This window comes from Triticum aestivum, chromosome 5D (assembly GCF_018294505.1).
Source record: "Triticum aestivum cultivar Chinese Spring chromosome 5D, IWGSC CS RefSeq v2.1, whole genome shotgun sequence".
Lineage (NCBI taxonomy): Eukaryota > Viridiplantae > Streptophyta > Magnoliopsida > Poales > Poaceae > Triticum > Triticum aestivum.
Window position 1 is genome coordinate 11,623,747 of NC_057808.1, and position 7,313 is coordinate 11,631,059.

At 45.5% G+C, this 7,313-nt stretch overlaps 1 pseudogene; it reads right to left on the reverse strand.

The window, feature by feature from the left end:
* Window positions 1-1,867: 1,867 nt before the first annotated feature.
* Window positions 1,868-5,823, reverse strand: LOC123124107 (alpha-galactosidase-like; annotated as a pseudogene).
* Window positions 5,824-7,313: the final 1,490 nt, after the last annotated feature.

Consider the following 7,313-nt stretch of genomic DNA (forward strand, 5'->3'; position numbering starts at 1 on the left):
CCGATGACCAGTGCACAGTCACAGTCCCTCTTTCAGGAGCGGCAATCTGTAAATATTTTCCCTTTTATCTTCATTGCCCACTTTATTTTCCGCATTTAGTAGTTTTATGAGTTCCATCATGTCATACTGTAGGCCTACATGGAGTACACACGCCAAGAGACCATGGCATGGCACGAGAGCCTTTATGCATACCATGAGTAGAACAATCGCCAGATGCAGTATGCTCTTCAGGAAATGGCGCCCGACAGGGCTCCTCAATTGCAACCAGCAGCATCTCCTCCACCACAACCAAGGTTTCTTACCTTTGAGGAGTTTGTGGCACAGAACGCTGGCCCCTCGCCGGTTAGTTCATCCCCAATCTATTCACCCAAAGCATATCATGCTTTTCAACACAGTCATATATCCCGTTAATATGTCTTTTCAACATCCAGGGAACCGGTGGATCAACCGTTGGCGGTGGTCTTCGCAGCACTCCCGAGTCACGCAGCCCGACCCCTTCGATCCACGGAGGTGGAGGCGGTCTTGGCGGTAGCGCTGCCGCTAGCAGTGACAACCTGGGCTTCGGCGGTCTTGGCGGTGACGACCTCCGCGGTGCTCGACGTCGTCGCGCTTCAGCCTTTCGGTTACTTGTGTGCTTATGCTTATGTTTCTTTAGATGACTTGTGTGTGGTGATGATGATAAACTTGTGGTCTTTGATGGTCCTTTAGATGACTTGTGTGCTTCTTTATATGCTTATGCTTTGTGATGATGCTTATGCTTATGTTTATGTTGATTGTGATGATGCTTATGCATATATTGTTGTGACTGTGCCGGATGATACTTAGATGTGTTCTACATGTCTATTTCCATCATATATATCTGCTGATATCTGCTGTATAATTGAATTGAATTGATCTGAAAACAAACAGAAAAAGAAGAAAATCAAATACAAACTATGCCGACGGCATAGTGCTGGCGTGAGCACCCAGTTGCTGACACGTGGCAGCTATGCCGACGGCCTATCCGCCGGCATAGTTTTAAACTAAGCCGACAGCTAAGCCATCGGTATAGCCGCCACGTGTCAGCAACTGGGCACTCCTGGGGCAGGGCTACACCGACGGCCTAGCCGTCGGCGTTGTTTCAAACTAAGTCGACGGCTAGGTCGTCGGCATAGCCCTGCCCCAGGAGTAACGGCTGCTCGCCACGTGGCAGCGCTATGCCGACGGCCTAGCCATCGGCGTAGTTTCAAACTAAGCCGTCGGCACAGCCCTGCCCTAGAAGTAACGGCTGCTCGCCACTTGGCACCTCTATGCCGACGGTCTAGCCGTCGGCGTAGTTTAAAACTATGCCGACGGCTAGGCCGTCGGCATAGAGCTGCCACATGGCGAGCAGCCATTGGTCAGCACTTGACTGCGGCCGCCGTTAGGCGAGAATGTTGCCGACGGTCAGGGCCGTCGGCATAGATGTACGGACACCGTCGGGATATGACCTATGCTGACGGCCTCCCGGGCTACGCCGACGGATATGTTGACGGGAATCAGGGCTATGTTGCCGACGGGGGCCGTCGGCATAGGCCTGTCCCGACGGGAATCAGGGCTATGCCGATGGCCCGTCGGCATAGGGTGCGATTCTGGTAGTGTGATATTCACCGACAGTTGGCCAGATTCACAACTTTCATTTCTGCAGCACCCTCTTGGTTGACTGTCCTAGGAATGCTTTTGTTGAATAAAAGGCAAAAACTCCAAAAGGTTTCACGCAAGAAAAATGATTTTTTTTCCCAGTTCAGATAGCGACGGCCCTTTTGTTGTCATGCAGTAATATATGTTTGGTTGGCTGAACCCAATAATTTCAGGGAGAAACCCCATTGTAGAAGATAGTGCTACGAAACCCATTTTTTATTGCTGCAACTTTCATTACAACTTGCACCTTCAGAAACAAACGCACCGACATTTTCACAGCACTTTACATACTATTGCAGCTTATTTCTAACGTCATATAACCAAATCGATTGAGTTGCTATGCTTCTGTCTACATTTACTTTGGTGTCAGGATGTACATCTTGCAGTCATGAGGCGCCACTGATGCAGATAGCTGCCCCTGAGCGAAGAACGACGAGTGCTGCGCCACAAGACGGAAGTTTTTGTGATGAAGAAACACTGGAATGTGTAGTGGATTGTTAAGGATAAGCACTGAGTTCTGAAGAAAGCAAGCTTACCGCCCATAGATCGCGAGCGGTGACGGCCGCGGATACCAGAAGCCCGACTTTTGACCAGTGTGCGGTGATGGTTGCTTGGTGCCCCTGCCTATTCCATAGAACCACCGCCTTTCTGTGAGTGGACCGGCCCAAACCTAGAAAATTATCTCCCCAGTTTCAGTTTCAGAAATCTCATCATGGAAACGACTACTAAGATATTTGAATTGAGCAATACCTCCAAACCACCATCCGATTGCACCTTCTTTCCCTGCACGCCTAGTCTATCTGTTCATACAACTGTAGTATGAGTACACTGAAAATCCCATAAGAAGATTGTATCATGCGCAAATATGTGTAAGAGAATGCTTGCCTTGGTTGACAGCGATGACCTCCGTATTGCTGATTATATTCTTTGTCTGCGGGCTCATCGAGCGCACATCGCACCCGAGAAGAAGAGGAGCCTACACAACTCAGAGCCAGGTTAGGATGAGGAAATGCAGAATTCCTTTTTGAGAATCGAAACAACATTATTAAATATACATGGGACAAAATGGGTAGTACCTTTGCAAGTGCCCAGATGCTGAAGTGCGAGCGGTACTCAGCTTCAGACATCCCGCCATTTCCAACTTCAAGCATATCAGGATCTGATATCAGAGGAGAACATTGTCTATCGATCAGTTCCAAGCTAACAAATCGTTTTTTAGAAATGGAAGCTAACAAATCGTTAGGCAATCAGCAATAATACTGGGACAGATTAGTCTGAAACACTTACCGTTCCATCCACCAGGTCCAGCGTAGGAGGCCCATCTGTCATTCTGGTCTGCGCGTGATGTCATGCTGAAGTAAAAAAGATAACAATGATCAGTCCTGCTAATTCTAGTATAGCTGTACTTGACCAAAATCCCAGAGTTGATCAATTGGGCAGCACCTGTCCCAATTGTCAGCAATGTCGCCGGTTGTCCTCCAACTATTACCACCCATGCCACGTGCCCATGTAGCAGGGTTTTCGACTCCCCTAAACAGCAAAAACGCAGAAGAGTGAATGACCAATGCTTGATGTTTGTCCTTTCCATCCTAAATTGTTATGACAAGCAGACTCACCATTCGCAGAGTGAGAAGAAGATGTTCTTCCCGTATTTCTTCATGGCGTTGCTCATCCTAGTGTATCTGCATCAACCATGGCAAATTACTTCACAAACTAACACATAAAGACACATTGCACTGTTCATGCCGCATGCAGTTCGAGGTATTGTCTCCGTACCTTTCCCTAACGTTCCTGCCAGCATCGTTGCAGTTGTCGTACTTCAGATAATCAACTCCCTGGAGGCGAGAAGGCAAGAATTACAAGAACATCAGTATTTATGGTGTCAGTGTTGGTTTGGCACAAGCCATCAGGTAAGTAATTATATATAAGGGGTAATACCCAAGACGCAAACGTCTTGACATCTTGCTCTTCATGATCGAGCGATCCTGGCATTTTGTTACTGCATGTTCGTGTCCTGCAATACATGGTATGGTGCCAGTCAGTTTCAGTGCATTGCCATTTTATCACATTTACAAATTCTAGTTTTCTTGGGCCAATGAAGAGTTTAATTGCTACAGTGTGAGAACAAATTAGTGTTATTTTTTTGATGAATTGGATAGCTAGCATACCCAGCATCACTGTAGATGCCGAGCTTCAACCCTTTCGCGTGCACATAATCTGCAAGAGCCTTGATGCCAGAGGGGAATGTTCTTTTATTTGGAACCATGTTACCCTGAGAAATCATGATACCACGTTATCAGTAGACACAGACATAAAATTAAAAATGGTATACATATAACTAATCTTTTGGTTCTAAAACGTTTAATAATATCTTGAAACTAGTATGCACAAGCAATTGTTTTTTACTAATGTTTAGATGGATTTCTTGAATTGTATTAAAAACATAATTCCGCAATACGTTGCACTATACTGAAAATGATAGGGATGGTTAGAAATGCTCAAATTTATCTCCTTACCTGGTAATCCCTGTTTAATTCTGCCCAGCAATCATCTGAAACAAGAGACGGGAAACATATTTGAGAAAAACATATTCTGCTAAAAATATTCTAGTACTTGTGTCCAACATGTCATGGGAAATATGGTCCAGAGAGCAATCCATACCGATGTTGACATATTTGTAGCCCAATTTCGCGAGACCAGTGTTGATCAATGCATCAGCTGAAGGAAAGCACCGCAAAATTAGCTAGTGATTGGGCCGAATGTGCATTGAAGAATTGAAAGGGAGGTCCAGAATTACATGTATAAGGAGATCCATATACAGGCAAGACATAGGATGCACATTCTCTGAGGCTTGAAACTGGGGTTGGGTTCAACTCTTTGGAGATGGTTGCACAGGCGTTATTCAACCGGTTTGGCTGGTATGTCACTAGTAGATTATATTATTAAGTCATGTAATCTTTCTATTATACACACCGGTTGTGATGTTTCTTTTAGTTTTTGCCGTGTTAGTTGAGACAATCTACTTTTGAGACTTTTTTATTTAATAAAGATGGTTGTGTGCGTCATGATGATGCAGAGGCCGGGGTCTTCCATTTTGGAAACAAAGTGGTACAAGGAAGGAAGGAGGCCGTGTCCAGGCCTTACCTGTCTCCCTGATGACTCCCTCGCTGATCCCGCAGTAGAAGTGGTTCCAGCTGTTCCACCTAACACACGAAATGTTTCATCATGAGTCAGTATCAGATCAGATTAAACTGGAGTAGAAGTGAAAATGGCGACCTATCGCAAAGTATAGCTGTATAGGTCAAAAGGAAAATCACGACTCATGACGAGGCTCGTCTTCAGAAAAAAATGGCAGTTTTCTTTAGCTTTCAAGATCACTGTAGATTTTGCATTATTGATGAAGTCACTGATCGATATAGTAATGAACACTGAACATTGCTGAATTGATGTGTTAATATAAAAACTAGCGGCCAGCTGTTTGGTAACCATTGGGTAGGGGAATAGGAGTTTGCACGGTGGAAATTATATCACGATTAGACATGGGAAGTACATTTTTACTCCTATTTCTTTGTTTGGTATAAGTTGAGAATTAGTTGGGGTTGAGCTCTACCCACGAATTAACAGGGTACCCTGTGTGAACAAAACGGTGGGAATTGTCCCTCTCCACTCCCATTCCCCTTCCCAATTAAATTCGCATTTCTTCTAATCAACCAATAGAATTTAAATCTCCTCACCCCTCAACTCCCATTCCCCACTTCTAAATCCCGCGAACCAAACACGTTGTAGATCTATGCAAACTTCGGAGTAAACACATGATGGCTCCAATATAAATGCTGGGAACGGAAAAATGTCTTTAGATCTACGACTGGACAAGGGAAGGAGAAAAAACAAAGAGGAGACAAGAGCAGTTGGATGGCAGCATGAAAGTACCCCATCTGCGGGGTCCTGCCGAGGCCGTTCTTCACGCCGAGTTCACCCAAAGTTGCGTTCCCGGCCGCATCCACAGGCAATCTGGCTCCTGCCACCGCCGCCGCCACCGCGACGAGCAGCACGAGCAACAACGACGGGCTCGAGGCGCGCGCCATGGCTACCTAGCTGCTTTGCTTCTGGTGCCGAGCGAGCCGAGGAGGTAGGGTGGGTGGGGGTGGTACTGGTGATGCCGGCGAGTGACTGCTGGAGATGCATGTGACGGGCACCTTTATATAGAGCCGCGCACAGGGGACTGCGGGACCATAGTTTTCAAAAAAATAATGTAGTACCATTTATTTTTCTTCTAATTTTAATTTGATTTTCTGTTGTTGTGTCTATACACTCTTGTGGCTAGACTTGTGTCGCCGGGTTTGCCTCCATTGGGATCGTCAATGAGTGCATCTACAAGATTTTTTTCGGGGGAATATTTAATTGTATCTTCTTTTTTACGGTGGAATATTTAATTGTATCTAAAGACATATTTTAATGCATACGATACATCTTAAGATACATTACACTCGGAGACCCCTAATTCCAAGATTTCTGTCTTTTACAAATGGAAACAAAATCTTAGAGTTAATATCCTATTGTGCGTAAAGGCAACAACTTATTTCATATAATAAATAATTCCGCGAGAAAGAATAAATATATTTATTACACGAGAAAGAGGCCTAGCTGGAACAATAGTGACCGATTCGCCTTAGTCTGAGGTTATGATTTTGGCAATCTCAAACGAACGCTTTGCTGGCCGTCAGACGGAGCGCACGAATCTTGAAGCGACGTGGGTTGCCTCGATTGTTTTCAAAAGCGTTGGTTCCAACCGCACATCCATGCGAACAGGTTCCCTTACTTCCCCTTATATTCTTAGTCTCCCCCCCCCCCCCCCCCCCCCCCCTCGCCCACTCACTAGAACCCCTCCGCCCATGACAATTTCCTGTAGATGTCTCATGTGAAATCCTACAATCCCGTAGAAGATCCTCTCGAAAAATGTAAATGGCTTTCTTTGCTCGGCTCAGGGAAGGCGTCAAGCGAGGCGGTTCACTCGGCGAGAATTTTGCCCCGACAGAAACCATCCCAAAATAACCCAGCCGCATCCACAACATGAAGAAATCGACAGGATCATATATGCTACATCATTCACTAGTGGACCACTAGATCAAGTGGCTGCACCACTCAGGATCGCTTGAAAAAGGGTGAGTATGGTGCTTCCCCGTGGATCCATTTGGGCCTCCACTAGGAACCAAATCATCAAATTCATAAGTTTGGATCAAGAGTTTGATGTTTCTCCAGGATAGTGAATGGCATCTTTCCAAGAGAATCAGCCCGTGCGCTAAATTCATCACTCAGATGTCATGATACATCCTCTACTCGGATCATTAGTCAGCCTCTTCCGAGAGATGGTTGAGTATCACCAAACTTTTCCTAATTAACGAACCGACACCAAAAACAAAAATCAGAAACGTCTATCTTTAATAATCCATCAGGATATTTCCTTTGAGTAGATTCATGGGACTACAAATCGGTAAACAACCATAATACTTTTCCATGAATGTTTAGTCGAATTCAATGGATTACCAGACTTGATTCTGAAGATCCTGATGAATTCAGGGGCCAATGACGAGGTTATTTCCTACCGAGTAGGCCCACGGTAACTAGAACCGAGGAAAGCCCATGGGGCCAGGCCC